The 24,831-nt window shown below is 34.2% G+C and overlaps 1 pseudogene; it reads left to right on the top strand.

Annotated features, from left to right (window-relative positions):
• Positions 1-8,730: 8,730 nt before the first annotated feature.
• On the top strand, positions 8,731-23,625 carry LOC149137864 (histone-lysine N-methyltransferase SETMAR pseudogene; annotated as a pseudogene).
• The last annotated feature ends 1,206 nt before the right edge of the window (positions 23,626-24,831 follow it).

The following is a 24,831-nucleotide window of genomic DNA, read 5'->3' as shown; positions in this document are numbered from 1 at the left end:
CCTCGGGCCAACCAAAGCCTTGTGAGTGGATTTGGTAGATGGAAACTGAAAGAAGCCTGTCATATATATATATATATTTATATATATTAATAGTTATTGCCAAGCCAACATGGCAGTCCAAAAAAATAGGATGAATGCTGCCGTTGATTAGCTCCAAGAGGCCATCGCCTCTAGCTAGCTATGTGACACATGAACCTGTGTCCTTTATAACCTTCGAACAGGGGAGGTCAGCCACTTCCCCTTGCTGGTCTGGCATCTACAGACTAGTTTCAGGGTGTTGCCCCTTATCAAGGTAGAGCAGCTGAACCCAGCAATATATAAATATATATATATATATATATATATATATATATATATATATATATATATCTGTATATATATATATGTGTGTGTGTGTGTGTGTGTATATGTTTGTATGTCTTTTTGTCCCCCCATCATCGCTTGACAACCTATGTTGGTGTGTTTATGTCTCTGTAACTTAGCGGTTCAGCAAAAGAGGCCGATAGAATAAGTACTGGAGTTACAAAGAATAAGTCCTGGGGTTGATTTGTTTGACTAAAGGCAATGCCCCAGGATGGCCGTAGTCAAAATGACTGAAGCAAACAAAAGAATAAAAAAGAATAAAAGAATATATAAAAGTATGCAACATTGAAATGAACAGCAGTACCATCATCATCATCATCATCATCATCATCATCATCATCATCATCATCATCATCATCATCATCATCATCATCATCATCATCATCATCATCAATATTATTACTATAATTAAGGTGTCATGCTGGCAGAATTGTTAGCATGGCAGGTGGAATGCTTTGCAGTATTTTGTCTGTCTTCATGTGCTGAGTTCAAATTCCACCAAGGTCGACTTTGCCTTTCATCATTTTGGGGTCGATAAAAATAAGTAGCACTTATAATTGAATATCCCCTCCTTCAAATTTCAGGCCTAATGCCTATGGTAGAAAGGATTATTATCATCATTATTATTATTATTATTATTATTATTAAGGTGGCTAGCTGGTAGAGTCGTTAGCATGCTGGGCGAAATGCTTAGCGGTATTTCATCTGCCACTACATTCTGAGTTCAAATTCTGCTGAAGTCAACTTTGTCTTTCATCCTTTTGGGGCCAATAAGTTAAGCACCAGTCGAGCACTGAGGTTAATGTAATTGACTATCCCCTTCCTGCGGGCTGCCGCCCCCTTGACACCCTGGCCACATTCCTTGTGACCCCACCCCCAACTAACCCTCACAAACATAAACCTCTTTCTGAAGCAAATTCAAAGCAATTTAACCTAATGAACCCATTACTTTGTTGTTTTTACATGAATCGCTACCCCATTATTGCCCCACTTTTTACATGAATTGCTACCCTATTATTGCCCCATTTTTCTTCAACGTCCCCTTGGAACTTTCCACCACCCCCAGGGGTCAATACCACCCACTTTATGGAGTCAATGAATTAAGTACCAGACAAGTACTGAGGTTGAAGGTATCGACTAACCCCCTCCCCCAAAATTTCAGGCCGTATACTTATAGTAGACAAGATTGTTATTGATATTATAATTGTTATTAAGGTGGTGAGCAGGTAGAATCATTAGCATGCTGGGCAAAGCACTTAGAGGCATTTTGTTTGTCTTTATGTTCTGAGTTCAAATTCCACTCAGGGTCAAGAAAATAAGTACCAAATGAGCACTGAGATCAATGTAACCAACTTACCCACCACTCCGAAATTGCAGGCCTTGTGCCAAAATTTGAAACCATTATTACGGTGGTGAGCCGGTAGAAGTGCTTCTGCATTGGACAAAATGTTAAGTGGTATTTCTATCAGCTCTTTGCATTCTGCATTCAATTTCTGTCGAGGTTAACTTTGTCATCCTTTCAGGAAGTTGATGAAATAAAACAAGATAAAATAAAATAAAGTACTTGGGTCAATGTAATCGACTTGCCCCCTCCTCTCAAAATGTGCTAAAATTAGAAAGAATTATTATTATTATTATTATTATTATTATTATAACGTTTTCCATTATTGCTTTGAAAACTGAAACTTAACTGTTTATATGGGAGACAACAACAGTAACAGCTCATACAATGGCTTTCATTCATAAAAGTAGAACAGAAATGTGGAATGATTGTTTAGTCTATTTCTCACCATGGAAAATAATGGTGGAACACTTTCCCCCTTTGCTATCTGAAAAGCTTTGGAGCCATCAAAGATAAACTGGTACCTTTCAAAATATTTACAAAGTTTTATTGTTTTTCTTTGGATTATATGTGAGATATCACTTAAGACACTCCTTTAAGATCACTCCCTACCATCACCACCACCACACCCTTAAGGGAATTTTTGATATTTATCACTTTTTCTGGTCTTTGTGAAAGCCACTTCATAGATGTATGACGTATTTAAAAAACAAAACAAAACATTGCAGGCATGGCAATGTGGTAAGAAGCTTGCTTCCCAATCACATGGTTCTGGGTTCAGTTCCACTGCATGGCTTCTTGGGCCAATATTTTCCTCTATAGCCTCGGGCTGACCAAAGCCTTGTGAGTGGATTTGGTAGATGGAAATTGAAAGAAGCTCATTGTATATATATGTGTGTGCATATATATATATATATATATATATATATATATATATATATATATTTCTGTATATGTATATAATATGTGTGTGTGTCTTTGTGTCTGTTTGTGCCCCACCACTGCTTGACAACTGGTGTTGGTGTGTTTACATCCCTGTAACTTAGAGGTTCAGCAAAAGAGACCAATAGAATAAGTACTAGATTGAAAAAAATAAGTCCTGGGGTTGAGTTGTTCGACTAAAACCCTCCAAGGTGGTGCTCCAGCGTGGCTGCAGTCAAATGACTGAGACAAGTAAAAGGAAAAGAAAAGGATAAAACTGATGCAACACAAACAAAACAAACAAGAAAAAATGAGGTGGGGGAGTCTAAGAATCAAAGCAGAAATTTTAAAGACAAATAAATAAATATTAAAAAAAAAGGGGAATTGTTATCTAGTAAGAGTGATATCTTAAGAAAAGAAATAAACTACTTTTAGACTATTGATGCTGATTTGGTAGTTGGTTGTAGTTGATGCTTAGTTCCAGGATAGGCTTCACCAAGCAAACCTATGATGAAAGACATTTCAGCTGTGACTAACTTATCTTTTTTCTTACATGCAAAGATTCCAGAACTACAATGTCTAGTACATCCTTTTTTTATTTCTTTATTGCCCACAAGGGGCTAAACATAGAGGGAACAAACAAGTATAGACAAGGGGATTAAGTCGATTACATTGACCCCAGTGCGTAACTGGTGCTTTATTTATCGACCCCCAAAAAGATAGCTCCACCGTTTGACCAATGCCTTGTGGGTGAATTTGGTTGATAGAAACTGTGTGCTGTGTACTATACCTGGAACTATCCCAATGCTGGAATTTAGACTGGATTGTGAAACTGCATGCTGGTGTGTATGAATATATAATTTCATGTACATGTATATCTTTATGTACGTGTATATTGATGTGTTCATGTATGTGTATATGTGAGTGTATAAACATGTCCATATATACATAGGTATATGCGGGCATGTTTGTATATGGTATATACATGGATCTGTGGATCTTGACCCTCACTTGGTGTCCTTAATATTAAAATACCTTGATTCAAATGAATCCTACAAATAATTAACACACACACACACACACACACACACACACACACGTCATCATTTAACAGCTATGCTACATGCTTTCATGGGTTGGATGGTCTGACAAGATCTGATGAGTCCAAAGACTGCATTGTGTTTCAGTGTCTGCTTTGGTATGGTTTCTATGGCTAGATACCCTTCCTAACACCAACCACTTTACAGTGTATGTGTGAGTGTATGTGTGTGTGTATATATATATATATATATGTATGTGTGCGTGTGTGTATGTACGGATGTATATATCTATGTGCGTATCTTTGTGCTTGTACCACACGCTACTTGACAAACAACCAGTGTTTATTTGTTTACAACCCTGCAACTAAGCAGTTTGGCAAAACAGACTGATAAAATAACTCCCATATTTAAAAATTGTGATGTGGTGATAATCTTTTGTGGTGGTCATGACTGAAAGTGGTACTGTAGTGTATTAGCAGTAATCTTTACTTGTTTTTTGTCTTTTATTTGTTTCAGTCAACAAACTGCGGTCATGCTGGGGCACTGCTTAGAAGGGTTTTTAGTTGAACAAATCAATCCCAGTATTTATATTTCTATGCCTGGTACTTCTGTTTTTTATTGAACTACTAAATTATTGGGATGTAAACAAACTAACACCAGTTGTCAAGCAGCAGAGTGAAAGAACAAACACAGACACACACACACACAAACACACACACCTATCTATCTGACAGTCTGTCTGTCTGTCTAAGTGTCTGTCTGTCTGTATCTCATCATCATCATTCAGGGTTTGCTTTCCATGCTGGAACTGGTAAATTGGAGAGGTGCATCAGGTTCCAGTCTAATTTTAGCTTGGTTTCTATGGCCGGATGCCCTTCCTAATGTCAACCACTCCACAGAGTGTACCGGGTGCCTTTTTTACATGTCACTGACATGGGTGCTCTTATGTGCCACCAGCATGGGTGCTTTTACATATGACAGGCATCGAAATTCACCCACAAGGCATTGATTGACTAGGGCTATACTAGAAAGACACTTACCCAAGTGAGTTTCTTAACCACTAAGCTATGCCTGTGCCTATGCAATGATATATATTGCTATATAACCCAAGGTTATGTCTGATTGAGTAGTCCTAGCACACACAAGTAATCAACCAAACAACTAGGATATGATCCACAGATCTGTTGTTCCAGGTATACAATGTATTTATCATACTGAGTGCTATACTGCATGTTCTGACAGGTTGTGGGGAATGGTTGTCATAGAAACTGTAGTGTTATGTGGTAGTGGTGTTTTGATGTGATGACAGGTGCAGGTGTGGTTTAGAGGTAAGAAGTCTGCTTCCTAACAACATGGCTCTGGGTTCAGTCCTACTTCATGACATCTCTAGCAAGTGTCTTCTACTAAAGCCTGGGCTGACCCAAGCTTTGCCAGTGGATTCGTAGGTGGAAACTGAAAGAAACCTGCTATGTGTGTGTGTGTGTATATGTATATGTATATTATAAATACACACACATGTATGTATGCATTTGTGTTTTCTTGTCTTGACATCACATGATCAGTTGTAAATGAGTGTCACTGTCATACAAGCAGTATCACTCATGTCCGATATTCTTTCAGAAATGTGTGGCCATGGGGAAATATTATTGTGCTTCGAAACAGTTGAAGGTAGGTGACAGAAAGAGCATCTGATCATAGAAAAACTCAAATAAACTCTGTCTGGACCATACAAGCATGGAAAAGTGGATATTAAAATGATGAAGATGATGATAATGTTTTGATGATGGTCTTGTTGTGTGGAAATGATGGTGGAGTTGCGATGATGATGTTCTGGTGATGGGTGGTGTTTGGATGGTCTTGTCATGAGGAAGTTGTAGCAAAGCTGTAGGGGTGTTGTGATGATGGTAACAAGGATATCATATAGTAATAGCAATAGCGATATTAGTAGTACCAGTATGGTGGTGGATTGGGGGTTGTGGTTGTGGCAACATTGATATCTACTATCAACTATCTTACAATACTACCATGAATAAATACCACATTGCTAAGTATTTGTTGATATCTCAAGAGTGAAAATAAACAATCAGAAACATTATAATGCCGATACTGATAACTAAAAGAAAGAGAGAAAGAAACTCTTTATACTCCTTTATAGAGTTCTTGAAAATGAGATCTTATTTGCCTAATTTTCTTGTTTGGAGTGATAAAATATTGTTCATTGTCAGTTTTTAAGGCAAGTAATTGATTTCTTTATTTATTATCACGGAAGCTTGGCTTGGAAAATTTCCTTTCTAAATTATTGAAGGTGAAGGTATGCAATAAATTTTGGATTGGAATGATGTGGAGAGAGAGAAAGAGATAGATAGATAAGATAGATAGATAGATAGATAGATAGATACATAGAGAGAGAGAGAGAGAAAGATAGAAGGAATACAGCATCAAACTAAATCAAATCTTTTCTATTGTTCATTTTTACACAAACAAGGTATAACAAGCATTTTTGCTTCACAAATTTAATCTAGTCAGGTACTCTACTATCTCAGCCATCTCTTCTATCATCTACAAAGTAAATATTGATTCCTTTTGACTCATCACCGGTCAAATTTTTATTATAAGGGAGGATTATAGCTGATGGAATTGATATCAGTACATTACTAATATTTATTTTCTCGGAATTCTTTCACAAGAATTGATAAAAGGCAAAGACAAAACAATATAAAAAGGAAAGAGGGGAGGAAATTTCTGTGGTAGAATTTGGATTTTGAATTATAAAGGCCAAAATTAAGCAAGTATGGTAATAATAAGATAATAAATATTGAAGAGGATTATTAAACTGAAATTTGCTTTATGGAAAGTAGGGGTGTGTTTTGGGAAAGCTTTATTTGCAAAAGACTGGCATCTTACTGGGGAGAAAATTTGCCACTCATACATTAAACACCAGAAAAGCCAGAGCTAAATGAAAGTCATATGAAGAGCACAGGAGATGTTGATAATAAATGGGGTAACTAACCACCAATTACCACAGAATGTAGAAGAATAGGTGCTCTATTTTGGCCAGTCATGCCTTGGAGTATAACACAATCAACAATTGCTAGTACATCATTCGAGATATATATGCCCTGGCCAGCACTGCTTCACTTTTCAGAGACAGCTTCCTGTCAACCCTCTGGCCTCTGCCAGGGATGTAGCCAGCCCACTTACACGTAACATTCCTTCATTGGACACTAAACTCCGCTTGTGAAGACCTGTTGAAGCGAGTGAAATAGGAATCGAAATCGAACTAAATTTGTAGACTGGCACCCATGCCAACGTCTCTTTGATTGAACACTAAACTCGGCTTGCGAAGACCTGTTGGGGGCAAGTGAAAGCGAAATCATGATGGTACGTGTACCAGTGGAGCACTAAGAGCACTGTCCAAGCGTGATCGTTGCTAGAGCACCAGCTGTCTGGCTTCCATTCCGGTGGCACATAAATAGCACCATTTGAGCGTGATCGTTACCAACATCGCCTTCCTGGCACTTGTGCCAGTGGCACGTGAAAAAACATTCGAGCGAGATCGTTGCCAGCTGGTAGAGCTGCTGGGAAACAATGCTTTGCAGTATTTGTTTCAACTCCATACATGTCAACTTTGCCTTCTGTCCTTTTGGGATCGATAAAATAAAGTACCAGTCAAGTATAGAGATCAATGGTATCAACTAACACCCTCCCCTCAAAACTATAAGCCTTGTGCTTAAATCAGATACTATTAAAGGAGGCAAGGGTTCAAATCTCACTGGGGGTCAACTTTGCTTTTCATCCTATTAAGATTGATAAAATACAGTACTAGTCAAATACTGAGGTTGATGCTATTGACTAATCCTGGCCCCTCTTCAATTGGTACTTATTTTATTGATTCCAAAAGGATGAAAGGCAATGTCAGTCTTGGCGGCATTTGAACTTAGAATGTAAAAATGGACGAAGTACTTCTAAGCATTTTGTCTAGTATGATAACGATTCAGCCAGCTTGCTGCTTCAATAATAATAACAACAACAACAACAACATCATCATTATCATCATCATCATCGTTATTATTATTATTATCATTATCATTATTATCATTATTATAATTATCATCATCCCAAAGCTATTACATGCTAATTTAATTAGTAGGGATGTTATTCTGAGGTCTGGTGTCAACAGGTTTCTTGAAATACCAAAAATCTTTCTGGGGATTCTTGCAGAATACAGGATGATGCTTTCTACTATTCAACATTGTGAGTTTCAATTGCAGCTTAACAACGTTTTTGTTATTATTATTGTTTTACTTCTCAGAGCACTCGGTCTTGTTTGTTCTGGTAGATTCTATGAGAGTGGACAGCAGCTTGTTGTCAGAGGTCACACAGGGTCTCTTTTCATACATTATAATCTTTGATACTTGGTTGTTAATTATCATGGGAGACATTCAACACCCAAGTGCTGATTCCAAAATCCTAGCTGTCCCCAGCAGAGCAGTTTTTCGAGCTTGCTCTGCTCTCATGTCGATTCTGATTTCTTTGACATATTTCTTGAGCTTGGTTTATTATTATTATTATTATTATTATTATTATTATTATGATAGTGAGCACTGTGACTGAGTAGTCTTGAGAAAGTTTGAGATCCACTGGACTGGTAGTGTTACGGCCTCAGAAGGACAACAAAAAAGAAATCTACATATTGTTAATATTTTTTACACTTGTTGTGTTTAACATTTTATTTTTGTATTTTTTCAACAGTATGCAACACTAAATGGCAAGGAAGAAGTCAATAATTATGACTATTGACTATTCTCCAGGAGTTAATAGTCTTGATCTCTGCGTGTGAAGGAAGCTAATAGTTCTAGGGACTGCTGGGAAGGAATAGGCTATTAATTCCGGTGTTTATACGTAAAGGAAATAATCAATAGTTCTGTCTGATGGAGAGGAAGTAGTTAATAGCCTTGTTGTCTGTTGGGAATGAATAAACGGATAGTCTTGATAGTCTGTGAATGAAAGAAAGCAGCCAATAGTTCTAGGGTGTGTATATTAATGAAAAATAAAACAAAAAAAATGGAGATTCTTATAACTATTGAACGTAAAAACATAAGTAAAACTACAGTAAATGTACTAAGTTAGTTATTTCCTTTTTTTCCTCCTGTGATGTTTATTAATAGAATTATGGAGAAAAGAATTGTTTTTTTTTTCCCTAGCAATATATGTAATAATATTGTCTGGATAGTTGTCAAGAAGCTTTTTAAAGAAGATTAAGAGGTTGTTGTTAATGGAAGGATAAGAAAAATATTATTGAGTAAATTTAACCTTCAAGTAAAAGATATATTCACAGTGAGCAAGATATGAAAGAATATTGACTGGATGGAGAGAAAATTTTAGATGGGCATCATAGGGTGATGGTTTATAAAAACAAGTTATAGATTCAATATTTTGTTGAATGATCTACTTATGAGCAGAACAATACATGCGCATGCGCATGCACATTCACACACTCACACACATACACGTACACATACACTCACGTTTACTTAACTTGCTGTGATAGTCTATTGTTGAAGACCAATTTAACAGCAATGTAATCAAAGATTTGTTTCAAAAGTTGTTTTATATGACAGTCAATAAATAAAATATTTATTTGTAAAAAGAGGAAAACAATACAAAATAAATTTAAAATCTTACGATGATATCAAGTCGAGCTAATGGAATAAAGTTTAGCTGTACAGTGTAAAAATAAAACATGATGCTGGTTTAATCTATGAGAATTGAGGCGATATTAATTAGATTTTAGCTTTATACACTACAATTGTTGAAATTTATTCAAAATAAAATACGAGTAAATAATAAAGTTAAGAACAACAGACATAACTGTAAAAATGTATATCAGCAGTAATCAGTCATATTTTTGCAATGATAAATCTTCTTCTTAGCCTCTTTCGTAAAAGTCAGATGAAATCTGTTGTTATAAAACTAACTTTTCACTCATGATTTTATACTGATGAAATTTAGAAATCTGTAGAGGAGCTTGTTAATTTATAAGATATAAAGCTTATCAATAGAATTAAAGAAAACTGAATTATCGCTGCTCACTTGGAAATATTACAGCAAGGCTTGTGTTTGTTGCCAACACATTTAACTATTGATGAAATGTGGATAGCTTCATAACCTCAAGATAAATGCTCAGCAACATCCAAGTGGGGTTGTGACTCTCAAGAATGACAGCTCTAGCTAATGCTAGATGTCATCTATTGTAAATATATCAATGAAACCAATCTTAAAATTAATAAACCACTTCTTATAACTTGGATTTGAACATCAAGAGTCATGTCACTAATAAAACATCTGATTATCTGCTGCAGAATCAGCGTTTTGTACTTTGGTATGCATGTCATCCATAAAAGGCGCATGCCATGCTTACTAAGTAATATTAGTTGATGAATATTACCACAGACTACAACCTCATTGATCAGGAGCTAATAAAAGAGTCTCTACAGAGTGACTTAACCTGCTAGAAATAGCTACTAAATTTCCCTTAAATCACATTCTACTATTTGAAAAAAAAAAAAAAGAAAATGGTGATATCTAAGTAATTGTTTGATTATGTAGTATTAGATACATCCTTAAATGTTTTGATGTCTGAGATGCAATGTTATGAATATGATTATAATTTTTTGGACAATTAAATTCATTGTTAGTAATGGAAAATGCTTCTCAGCCTTTTGCCTTAGATCAAAGTGTAATATTCACAAATCAATTGAAGCATAGTGTAGATGTAATATTAAAACATTTTTTCATCTCTAAAGACAGAGTTAATTATCTGAAAAAAATTTGTTTCTGTTGAGGAATGGCTGTGTAGTTAAGAAGCTCACTTTGCAACCATGTGTTTTCAAGTTCAGTCCCACTGTGTGGTCACTTGGGTGTCTTCTGTTATAGCCCTGGCTAACCAATGTCTTATAAGTAAATCTGTCAGATGGAAACTCTGCAGAAGCCAGTCATGTATGTATGTAATGTATGTATGCATGCATGCATACATGCATGGATGCTTGAATGTATATATGTATGCGTGTGTATATGTATGCATGCATGTATGTATGCATGCATGCATGCATGTATGTATGCATGAATGCATGTATGTATGCATGTATGTATATATGTATGTATGCACTCATGCATGTATATATGCATGCATGTATGTATATATGTATGCATGCATGGATGTATGTATATATGCATGTATGTGTGCGTGTGTGTGATTGTGATTGTGTGTCATTGTGTTTCTTCCCCGCTGCTTGACAACTGGTGTTGGTTTGTTTACATTCACATAACTTTGCAGTTTGATGAAAGAATCCAATAGAATAAGTACCAGCCTTAAAATAAGTACTGGGGTCGATTTGTTTGATTAAATCCCTTTAAAACAGGGCCATAGTCCAATGACTGAAGCAAATAAAGGATAAAAGATACATGTTTGCCAATGGCAGAATGCTTTTGGTCATAGATCTGCTCAGTGAAGAACAACCTGGGGTTAAACAACAACAACAACAGCAACAACAAAATCAAATGGAAGTTGCTATAAGAATTATTCTAAACCATTTTCAGACTTATGTTTTGATATTCATAAAGTATCTTTTATTTGTTTCAGCAATACTGGGGCAGCACCTCGAATGGTTTTTAAACCTGGTACTTATTCTATCAGTATCTTATACCGAACTGCTAAGTAATGGGGATGCAAGCAAACTAACATCAGTTGTCAAGCAGTGGTAAGGGACAAACACAAACAGACACAGACAGACAGACAGATACACACACACACATTAATTCACATATGATGGGTTTCTTGCAGTTTCTTATTTCTTTACTGCCCACAAGGGTGTACACACAGAGGGGACAGACAAGGACAGATAAACGGATTAAGTCGATTATATCGATCCCAGTGCGTAACTGGTACTTATTCAATCGACCCCGAAAGGATGAAAGCAAAGTCGACCTCAGCGGAATTTGAACTCAGAACGTAGCGGCAGATGAAATACCGTTAAGCATTTCGCCCGGCGTGCTAATGTTTCTGACAGCTCACTGCCTTGCAGTTTCTGTCTAACAAATCTACTCACAAGGTTTTGGTTGGCCCAGGGTTATAGCAGTAGACACTTGCCCATGGTGCCATGTGGTGGAAATGAACCCCAAAATATGTTTGGGAAGCAAATATCTTAACACACAGTCACATTATATATATCACACAAATCTTCATAAAATAGATTGGGAAAAGTGAATATCAAAATTTCTTGCATGATGGCTATTACTTCATTGCATTTTTTGTATAATCTATGGGAATAAATATAATATATATGGAAGTTAGAAATATCAGAAAATATATGCAAGTCTTTCTCACTACAGAAAATCTTATTTGTGTTTCCTTACTCAATTGTTTCTCTTTTTACAGCATGTATTGATTAAATGCTACAGACAATATTTCCCAGGAACTGCTACTGATAGCTACATATACAATCTGCCTGGTCATTCTTACACAATGCAATATTAATGTATTCTTTAATCGCACTTCTAGGTATCTTTTTAAGCCATTCTCACAGGAAGCAGATGTAAGAATCTGCATGAGCTAAAATTTTTGTTATAGTAATTTTAAGGAGCAGAAGGATTAGTTTGCAAAGAGTCTTGGGATTTATTCATTTCTTTATTTACTAAACTATTTATTTATCTATTTATTTATTTACTTATTTATTTATCTATTTGTGTATTCATTCAGACTTTTTCATTTAAGGTTTAAATTTCTACCAGATTAAGTCAAGTTTCTTGATAAAATGGCACTTATTTCTTATATCGTAATATGTTAAATATACATCATAAAGCATTTAAATAGTACATGCATGTGTCTTAAAGAATCATGTATGTAATACATTATATATAAATATATATTTATATATATATATACATTATATACATATACATTTATATTTACATTATATACATATATAATATATATATATATATATATATATATATATTGTATATATATATATATATATATATATATATATATATATATATATATACATATATTGTATATATATTGTATATATATATATATATATATATATATATATATATATATATAATCAAAATCAGCAGCAAGGATATCCAGAGGTAATGCAGTACAATCGTTTCATGCGACTCCATTTAATTGAACAATGTAAACATTACATCAAATATAAAATGTAGAGCAATCTTCAGCTGCACAAAGACATAGAAATTTAGAAATTTAATGAAATTAAATTTGAACAGAAGGACATATTTTTATAATTAAATCTCAACTCTCCAAGTAGAAAGGAGGAATACAAAAAATTCTTGTTGCTTATTTTGATTTTAATCACCTTATTTTGAAACTGTATGGATAATACTATACTAAACTCTGGTGCCTAAACTTAAGTACCATATTCACCTGAATCTATATATATATATATATATATATATATATATATATATATATATATATATATATATATATATATATATATATATATATATATATATAGATATATATATACAAAGTCATAAAGTTATTGATGACAAAGAAGTAGCTTGATGAAATTATATTTAATGATGAGAACATTCAAATATCACGACTAATTGTTTCATAAAATAAAGACATGTAAATGATGTATATTATTATATTTAATAATAAATAAATTACTTACATGCCTGCATTAATGCAAAAATGCAAAAATGCATCCATCCATCCATACATCCATACAGGCATGGCTGTATATATATATATCATCATCATCGTTTAACATCCACTTTCCATGCTAGCATGGGTTGGACGATTTGACTGAGGACTGGTGAAACCAGATGGCTACACCAGGCTCCAATCTGATTTGGCAGAGTTTCTACTGCTGGATGCCCTTCCTAACACCAACCACTCCGAGAGTGTAGTGGGTGCTTTTACGTGCCACCGGCACGAAGGCCAGTCAGATGGTACTGGCAACATATATATATATATATATATATATATATATATATATATATATATATATATATATATATATATATATATATATATATGTATATATATATCTGCATAAATGTGCATATGTATATGTGTGTGTGTATACAATATATGATTTATAACTAAGAGTTTTACATTAGCATTAATGTATGTACATATGCAATAATAGTGAATAATTCATGTATGTTATACAAACATTCTATGTTAGGTCACTTTTAGAACCACTGGTACTATGTAACCCAGTTTGATCTGTTGCAGCATTGGATTATTGGGAACTAAATTGGCAACCTTACCAAGCTTGCTCTGGTAAGGTGGATGGTTTTCACAAAATCTATGAAAGGGTGGATGAACTCAGCAGAGTCTAAACCATCCAACAGATGAGAGTGAGAGATGCCTTGTCTTCATTTAGACATCTCTCAAGGAGGAAGAAAACTCTTATGTAACATCTGTGAACTTCATTTGCATCCAATGATGTAGACTAGTTTTTTTTTAGACATAAAAGCATAAATACACACATGTATGTATGTATGTATGTATGTATGTATGTATGTATGTATGTATGTATGTATGTATATATATATATATAACTTTTATAAGTAATATTCTAAAAGAATATGTAACTGAACTTATATTGAGTGCTCAATTATTTTGAGCAAATAAATGTGTATATATGTGTTTTTATATTATTAATAAATTCATAAACTTATCAATAATATACTCAGGTAATCAATATTTAATATTTCGAAAGATATATATCCAATATGACATGGTAATATAATAAATTTAAAATTTAAAATATAAATATACAAAATATAAATATAAATATTTATAAAAATATGAATGTAGATAAATATACGTGTGAATATAAATGCGTATAAAAATTTATGTGTAATTAAGCATGAATATTGTAAAGTCTAAAATATAAAATATAAAAAAAACCTAAAATTTAAAGAGTTAGGCATCTGACGATCGTTTCGCGGATATTACTATAATCACAAAGTGATCAAAAGATCAGCTTACTATCAGTAATTCTGCTCTTCGGAGATGAATTAAGAACCAATGGTATATATACAATATTAATTAAAACATTAGAAATATTAAAAAATTAAAAATAATAATAAAATATATACTGTCCTTCCTATAAATTGTAAAATTATAAATTGTAAAATTAATCCTTCTGCTAAATGGAGTAGTGCTAAGGACATTACACTGTGTGTGTGGGGAATGGTGGTGGTGTATGTGTGCGTGTGTGTATATAGGTGCATATGTGTAGAAATGATGGACTCTCTCACATTGGTTTCAATATATGAGAGTCCAACAGTCTATTCATTTTGTTGAGCCTGGATTACATTTTAGTTCCACCAAGGATTTGTAAACCAGTTTATAGATCATGCAAGAATTTGGATAACAGGACAATGCTGCGGTTATGCTTGAAAATGCTTTTGTCCTCTCTCTTAGTTCTCATTGCCAATGAATACAACCAGATTCAAAGTCCCTGGTCCCATCCTGACGCACAAATCTTCAGGTTTTCCATTTCAGGGCCACTTGCTCAAAGGTCTCATAAGGTATATTGATTGCATGTACACGCACACACACACACACACACACACACACATGTGATAGAATCAAGCAGGTTTGATTCTACTACCAGGTTCCTCAGTTGTCTACGAGACACATGCCCAAGGTACCTTATAATAGGATCAAATGCTGAGCCACAAAGTTGTATAACAAGCTTCTTAACTCAATCATGCCTGTGCAGCACAGTATTTCAGGCATAAATTTATTTACAATTTCATCGGAAATAATTTTTTTTTCTTAATTATCACAAATTCACATGAGAGCAAATAAATGCTTTACATATCATTATCAATGTTCAGCTCATTTGATTGAGTTAATGGAATGAATAAACTTAAAATATTCTAGCAGATAACCTTAGGCTAAGTTGCATGCTGTGGTTTATGTCTATAAGGAAATGAATTTGTATTAATATGAATGAAGGAAAGAAAAATGAGATTTGTAAGATAGGGAAAATGGGCATTTGGGATAGATTTAGTTTTCTCAAAGGTATTAGCAATGTATGTAATATAAATTGCCTTCAACCAAGAATTGAAACTTGATCATGGCTTATTAGAAAGATAACAAAAAGAAAAAGGTTTTATGAATGATTGATATTGGTATTTCCAGTAGAAGCAGCAGCAGCAATAATAGTAGTAGTAGTAGCAGCAGCAGCAATAGTAGTAAGAAAAGCAGCAGCAATAATTGTAGTAGTAGTAGTAGCAGTAGCAGCAGCAACCTAGGCAATATAATAACAAGAACCTTAGCATTCACTTGATTCACTCACAGCAGCTGTAGTAGAAGCAGTTTTCTCAATATTATATGTTAGATTCTGTCGAGGTCAACTTTGCCTTTCATCCTTTCGGAGTCGATAAAGTAAGTACCAGTTATGTACTGGGTTCGATGTAATCGACTGGTCCCCCTCCCCAAAAATTTTAGGTCTTCTGCCTAGAGTAGAAAAGAATATTGTATGTTAGCACCATACATACATTCATACATACATTCTTCAATTCTTTTTACTCGTTTCACTTATTTGACTATGACCATACTGGAGCACCGCCTTTAGTTGAACAAATCGATCACAGGACTTAATCTTTTGTAAGCCTAATACTTATTCTATCGGTCTCTTTTGCCGAACTGCTAAGTTACAGGGAAGTAAACACACCAGCATTGGTTGTCAAGTGATGTTGGGTAGACAAACACACAAACACATACACACACACACACACACACATCCGGGTTCAATCCCATGCAGTGGGACTGAACCTGGAGACATGTGGTTGGTAAGCAAGCTACTTACCACACACCCGCTCCTGCGCCTATATATATCATCATCATCAACATCATCATCGTTTAATGTCCGCTTTCCATGCTAGCATGGGTTGGACGATTTGACTGAGGACTGGTGAAACCGGATGGCAACACCAGGCTCCAATCTAATTTGGCAGAGTTTCTACAGCTGGATGCCCTTCCTAACGCCAACCACTCAGAGAGTGTAGTGGGTGCTTTTACGTGCCACCTGCACGAGGGCCAGTCAGGCGGTACTGGCAACGGCCACGCTAAAAATGGTGCCTTTTATATATATATATATATTATCTTTTGCTTGTTCCAGTACCCCATGCTGGAGTACTACCTTGAAGAATTTTAGTTGAATGAGGTAACTCCAGCACTTATCTTTTTTAAGCCTGGTGCTTATTCTACTGGGTTTTCTTTTGCTGAACCACTAAGTTATCAGAACATAAGTTAACAAACACTAGTTGTCAACTGATGGTGGGGGACAAACACAGACACAAAAACACACACATACACATTTATATATATATATATGTGTGTGTGTGTGTGTGTGTGTGGAGGTGCGTGGCTTAGTGGTTAGGGTGTCAGCATCATGATCGCAAGCTTGTGGTTTCGATTCCTGGACCGAGCGACGTGTTGTGTTCTTGAGCAAAACACTTCATTTCACGATGCTCCAGTCCACTCAGCTGGCAAAAATGAGTAATGCTGTGAAGGACTGGCGTCCCATCCAGCTGCGGAACATACGCCATTGAAACTGGGAAACTGGGCCCATGAGCCTGGCTAGGCTTTAAAAGGGCGCATTTATTTTTTATTATATATATACATATGTATATATGCATGAAGGGTTTCTTTCAATTATTGCCTTTTGAATTCACTCACAAGGCCTTGGTTGACCTGGGGCCATTGTAGAAGACATTTGCCCAAGTTGTCACACAGTGTGACTGAATCATCTGCAGCCATATAGTTGGGAAGCAAACTTCTTATCACACACACACACACACACACACACACACACACACACACACACACACACACACACACACACACACACATGCACATGCACAGTCACACATTTCCAAGGTTTCAAATTTGTATATTTAAAAGAGATAAAGACTTCAAACACGACAGATCCGTATTCCATTTATTCAATTATTTACCATCCGATGTCAACATTTCTGTGCCCAAACCTATCCAGCGACTGATCTGTTGGATGTCTGACGTTTGGCACTTCCTCAGGAATGGTTTCCATCAGAACAAATTACGAAAAAACACAAATAACGATCATAACAAATTATTAAAAATTATTAAAATTTCCTTAGCTTAAACTTGGCCATGCTGTCTAGATTTGGGCACAGAAATGTTGAAATCGGATGGTAAATAATTGAATAAATGGAATACGGATCTGTCGTGTTTGAAGTCTCTATCTCTTTTAAATATACAAATTTGAAACCTTGGAAATATAAATATAAACAATGAGAACGACCCTTAGGGAATCTAATCAATGATCCCCTAGGGTAAAGTCTTATGCTATATTGGTAATGGTTGCAACATCCTCTGGAAAATTATATATATATATATATATATATATATATATATATATATATATATATAAAATGAGTTTTTTTCAGTTTCCATCTACCAAATCTACTCACAAGGCTTTGGTTGACAAGTCTATAGTAGAAGACACTTGCCTAAGGAGCCACAGAGTGGGATTGAACCTGGAACTATGTGGTTAGGAACAAACTCCTTACCACACAGCCATGCTGGCACCTATATATAAAACAGATGGTCTTTTCCTTGTTTCTTACTGTGAAAGAATTGCCTCTACCCCCCGAAAGAAGCATTATTTAACACATGGATGCCCTTCCTGTCACCAATCCTTTTAATCATCTTTTACAATATGTAGAGAGATGATGTACCAATTCTAAAACTGGAGTACACATAGTAAAGAGTACCCGATATACTCATGGGACAAAACCTTGAATGGCCTTCACAATAATAAGTGGAGAAGCTGACAATTCTGGGAACATACGATTTTAAAGTTTGCAATTCTTGGAATAATTACTCTCCTCCTGTCCCCACATTGAATAAATGAAAAATACTACATTAATGTCTTGAAGAAATATTTTGTAGAGTGCTTGAATAAACTGAGTATATGTGATATATTGTGAACAATTCTCTGCATTATTTTATCAACAAAATACATTGTCATTATCTATTATTTCACTTTAATGCACAATGAACTTTTCTATGGAAAATCTGAATGTAGAGATGTATATATGTGTGGGAAATGATATTAAGACAGAAAAAAAAATAGGAAGAAGAGAAAAGAAATAAAAGAGACATCTTCAGTTGGAATCTATAAATGACCCAGATTTTTGTAATTTTACTTCAGGTGCTAAATATAGAAATTATGAGATTACTATGTAGTTAAAACAAAATTGCAATCTTAGGCTGATATCAGCAGCATCTTCTTGCTGAGTATCAAATAGACAATGCCAAAAAAAATACACAAATAAATGAATAAATGAATAAATAAATAAATAAAATTCAGAATAGCAAGTGAAAATAATTGTCTTTTATTGAAGGGTCTCTCTTGGTGCAAGAACAATTTCCAGGTTTGGAATGTATTCAATGGCTGGATCAGTTTATACAGCAGCTTACTGAATGGCTCACAATAGCAATAGATACTATAAAATTTTACACATAAAAATCAGCCAGTCACTTGTCTTCATTGTCTTATTGTATGTGTATTTGATGTGTGTATGCATGTCTGTGTACTGACCTCCTCTGATAGCAGCTGTTTGATAGCTGCACTGCAATCACTTCCTTCTATTTTCACTCTCTTTATTTGAGTCAGGTTAAAAACGTTCAAATTGAATTTGAAGGAAGCAGGGAAGGAATAGATTTATTCTTACTTACATAGATATTTATTCCTGCAACTGCATTGATGATAGGAAGCTAATGTGCACATTTTACAAGGAAGTCAGTCAATGACAGATAGACAGCAGCACTGTCACTATCAATGATGCCATCTTGCAGAATCTACCTGTCAGCAAAATGTGCGAAAACATGTCTCAGTGAACCAGTTAGTAATATGTTGATATTTATACTCATACTATATCGCTCAGGTTTATGGGTCTTGATTTAAGAAGAATTATCAAGAAAGAGGTGAGAGAAAAATAAAATAAAAAAAGAATACAGTATATGTATTATAAAGAAAGCAGCTTAAGAATATGTGGAATTAGGGTAAAATATGATCTATATGATCTATATGAAGATATTATAATTCTAAGCGTATTGTTTGTATATGTGATTAGTCCTATGCTTTTTTTTTTTAATATAAGTCAACTGCAAGCAAGAGCTCCATAGCTACTCTGCTTGCCATATTGACTGACCTCAGCAGTAGATAAAGTATGGCAGAGGCAAGGGAGTAAAGATGCTATAGATTGAAGAAAGTGGCACACTAGGTAGATAGGGAAATGTGTATGACTGCACAAGCATGCACACCCACATGTAGTTGCATGTGTGTTATCTCTTTCTCTCTCCACACATATATAAACTTGGGTGTGTTTTGTGTATCTATCTTTCTATTATATCTATCAATATATGATATATGTATTATATATATGGAAAACAGATGTTAAATGATGATGAAAGGATACATTTTTTACATATATATATATATATATATATATATATATATATGTGTGTGTATGTATAAACATTTAAATGCATATAATTTATATCTATTTATCTATCTATAAATAACATGTTATATATAGTATATTTATCATATATCTATATTTATATTTATGTATAAGTATGCACAAACCATTCATATCATTGTATCAACCAGACTATCAGATGTTATATGCCACTGGTTACAATGCACTTCCTCGTGCAGTTGTAGCTTTCAAATGATGTCACCCCACTGGCTAGGTAGGCCATATAATATATATGTATATATATATATATATATATTTATGTATGTATGTATACATACATATATATATGTATACACATATATATATGTATACATACACACACACACACACACACACACACACACACACACACACACACATATATGTATACATACATATTTTTTTATACATACATATATGTATATGTACATACATACATATATGTATGTATATATATATATGTATATATATATATATATATATATATATATATATATATATATGTATATATATATATATATATATATATATATATATATATATATATATATATATATATATATATATATATATATATATATATATATATGTATACATATATATATATATATATGTATGTATGTATGTATACCTGCATATATATATATATATATATATATGTATTCATATATATTTATATACATATATGTATACATACACACATATATATGTACATACATATATACATATGTACATACATATATACATATGTACATATGTATATATGTATATACATATATATATACATACATACATACATACATACATACATACATATATATATATATATATATATATATATATATGTATGTATATATATATATATATATATATATATATATATATATATATATATATATATATATATATATATATATATATACATACATATATATATATATATATATATATATATGTATATATATATATATATATATATATATATATATATGTGTGTGTGTATACATATATATATATATATATATGTATGTATACCTGCATATATATATATATATATATATATATATATATATATATATATCGCGATGACTACTGACCGAGACCTTTGGAAATATGCTGTGCGTGAGAAGACCCGGCAAGCCAAGTGAGATCGTTGCCAGTGCCCCTGGACTGGCTCTTGTGCAGGTGGCACATAAGATGTACCATCCTGAGCGTGACCGTTGCCAGTACCGCCTGACTGGCCTTGTAGGGTTTTCGAGCGAGATCGTTGCCAGTGCCCCTGGACTGGCTCTTGTGCAGGTGGCACATAAAAGACACCATTTCGAGCGTGGCCGTTTTCGTGCGGGTGACACGTAAAAGCACCCACTACACTCTCTGAGTGGTTGGCGTTAGGAAGGGCATCCAGTTGTTTCTACAACTCTGCCAAATTAGATTGGAGCCTGCTGTAGCCATCCGGTTGCACCAGTCCTCAGTCAAATCGTCCAACCCATGCTAGCATGGAAAGCGGACGTTAAACGATGATGATGATATATTTATATACATATATGTATACATACACACATATATATGTACATATATATGTACATACATATATATACATATGTACATATGTATATATGTATATACATATATATATACATACATACATACATATATATATATATATATATATATATATATATATATATATATATATATATATATATATATATATTATATATATGTATTAAATCCCCAAAAAAAGAACAACAAACACAAAAAATGCAAGGACGTGGTACATGTTAAGTATTAGCAGATATTCAGGGAAAGAAAGAAAGATGGTTTAACGTTTCGAGCAACGCTCTTCTTCAAAAACAGAGGAAAGTCCAACAAAAAGGAAGATGGAGGAAGAAAATCACCAACGATTCACATGTGGTTACATTTTGAAATGACCAGAAGGGTATGAGTGAAGAAAAAATTTTTTCTAAGCCAGGAGAGTGTAAGAGAAGGAGGTATGTGTATGTATGTGTGGGTATCTGTGTGCATGTGCATGTGTGTGTGTAATAGTATGTGTGTGTGCGTATGTGTGTGGTGTGTGTGTGGTTTTGGCTGTTTATATGTGTATGTGTGAGTGAACTTTGTGTCTCTTAATGTTGTAGGAAGAATTCAACAGCATGGTAACAGGAGTGGTGGTCTTTTGTGTAGTTGTGTTTCTCTTCACATGAGCATAGAGGAATGGTCAGTAGAAAGGTGTTTGACTGGCAGTTTGAAGTATGTGTGTGTGTATATGTATGTATGTGCGTTAATGTGCATGTGTGTATATGCCTGTGCATGTGTGTATATGCCTGTGCATGTGTAATTGTGTGTGTGTGCTTTGTGTGTGGGAGGTATGGGTGTGTTCATGTGCGTGTGCATATATGTATATATATGTAGGTAAAAATGTGTACATATATATTATATATATTATGTTAAATATACATCAGGTTCATTCTGATTTTTGAACTGTATTAAATAGGATTTATTAAAATATTATCTGTTTACATTGCTTAGTATTAGGTTGTCAAAAAAGTTCTTGCTGAGTTTTTAATTTCGTTTTAAATGACGTATTTTCAAATTAATTTTTATTAAATTACTTTGACTTTATATATCATTTTAAAGCCTGTTTTTCACTCTATCTAATCATTTTACTCTTTTTCTTTTTGAATTATTAGGCTGTTTTTTCTGGAACGTTGAATACAATATGAACAAAAAGCAAATTTGCACAATTTTTTTATTCCAGTTCAAGCTAGGCTGAAAAGCTGCTGAAACAGCTCACGATATCAATGATGTGTTTGGCCCAGGAACCACTAATGAACGTACAGCATAATGGTGGTTCAAGAAATTTCATAGCGGTGACAAGAGTCTTGAAGATGATAAGCGTAGTGGTTGGCCATCGGATGTTGACAACGAGCAACTAAGAGCCTTAGTCAAAGCCAATCCTCACACAACTGGTTGAGAGCTTGCTTTTGAATTCGACGTAACATATATGACAATTTCCTACCACTTGAAAGAGATTGGAAAAACAAAAATACTTGAGAAATGGGATGCTGCACAAATTGAACGACAATCAAAAAAAAACAAACACCATTTTGAAGTGTCGTCTTCCCTTCTTTTATGCAACAAGAAGGACCCATTTCTCGACTGGATAGTGACTTGCAATGAAAAGTGGATTCTTTACGATAACTGGCAATACTTAGCTCAGTGGTTGGACACTGATGAAGCACCACAGCACTTCCTGAAGCCAAAGTTGTACCAAAAGAAGGTCACCTGACTGTTTGGTGGTCTGTGGCCAGTCTCATCCATCACAGCTTTTTGGATTCAGGCGAAACCATTATGGCAGAGAAGTACTGCATAAGAAGTAATGCATAAGAAACTCCGACAACAACAGCCAGCATTGGTCAATAGAAAAGGACCAATTCTTCTCCATGACAACACTCAGCCACACGTTGCACAACTGACCCTGCAGATGTTGAATGAATTGGGCTATGAAACTCTGCCTCAACCACCACTCCTTCCCTCTTCATCTATCCCACTACATCTAAATTTCTGCCCTTATGACCTTTCATATATTTATAATATTTTGTTTCATTAACCCTTTCGTTACTGTATTTATTTTGAGATGCTCTGTATTTCTTTCAACTAATTTTGAAGATAACAAAGAATTTAGTAAAATAACTTAGTTATCATTCAGCTACTATTAGGAACATAAATTGTGACTAAGGTTTGGTGGAAGATTTTAATTCAAAACTTATGAAAACAAGGTATTTATACTACAGAGCCAGAGCCGGATTTAGCCGGATTGGTAAGGAAAGGATTAAAGTTAAAGCTTGGAAAGTCTTCAGTAGGAACAATATATGACAATAAAAAGGAAATTAATTGCTCAAGAAGTTACTCCATTAACTGCTTGGACCTTATTCATAGATCTAATGCGATACTTAAACTGGGATGGCTGTTGAGTGTATAGATCAAGGATGAAGCTCAAAGTAATGTGTCAATAAGCATGATAGGGATTAAAAACAAAGCCCAAAGTTTGTATGATAATTTGCAGGAAAATGTAAGTGAAACTTCTAGCAAAAAAAAAATCTTTTGATTAAGAAAGGCTAGTTTGGAAGTTTTAACTCTTTAACTCTGTCAAATGTAATTCTTATCAATCACATTGTTTTCCCTGACTCATGCATTAATTTATATCTTTGAGATTTCAATGATGCTATTATTTATTTTTAGAATGACATTGCATGGTAGGTGTGAGAGGCCAGATCTGGCAGATTTGAACCAGATATAACTGATTTAAATGCTAAAGGTTTAAGAAGCACTTTAATTTACATAACTTATAAATGACTGTTGTTGCTGCCAGAGTGCTGATACAGAGGCTGCTATGAATTAACCTGAGCAGCTGAAAAAAAGTGATTGACAAGGAGGGCTGCACACCACAGCAAGTGTCCAATGTTGATGAAACTGCACATTTTTGAAGGATCATGTTTGCTTGTTGGAAGACTATTCACTGCAGCTATTTATCTTCTACATTTCTAAGTGATGTTCTTCATAATGTTATACACCAATCTTGATGATGTGTAT

This window comes from Octopus bimaculoides, chromosome 1 (genome assembly GCF_046866305.1).
Source record: "Octopus bimaculoides isolate indiv1 chromosome 1, ASM4686630v1, whole genome shotgun sequence".
Lineage (NCBI taxonomy): Eukaryota > Metazoa > Mollusca > Cephalopoda > Octopoda > Octopodidae > Octopus > Octopus bimaculoides.
The sequence above is the reverse complement of the archived record's forward strand: the minus strand, read 5'-3'. Positions and strand labels throughout refer to the sequence as shown.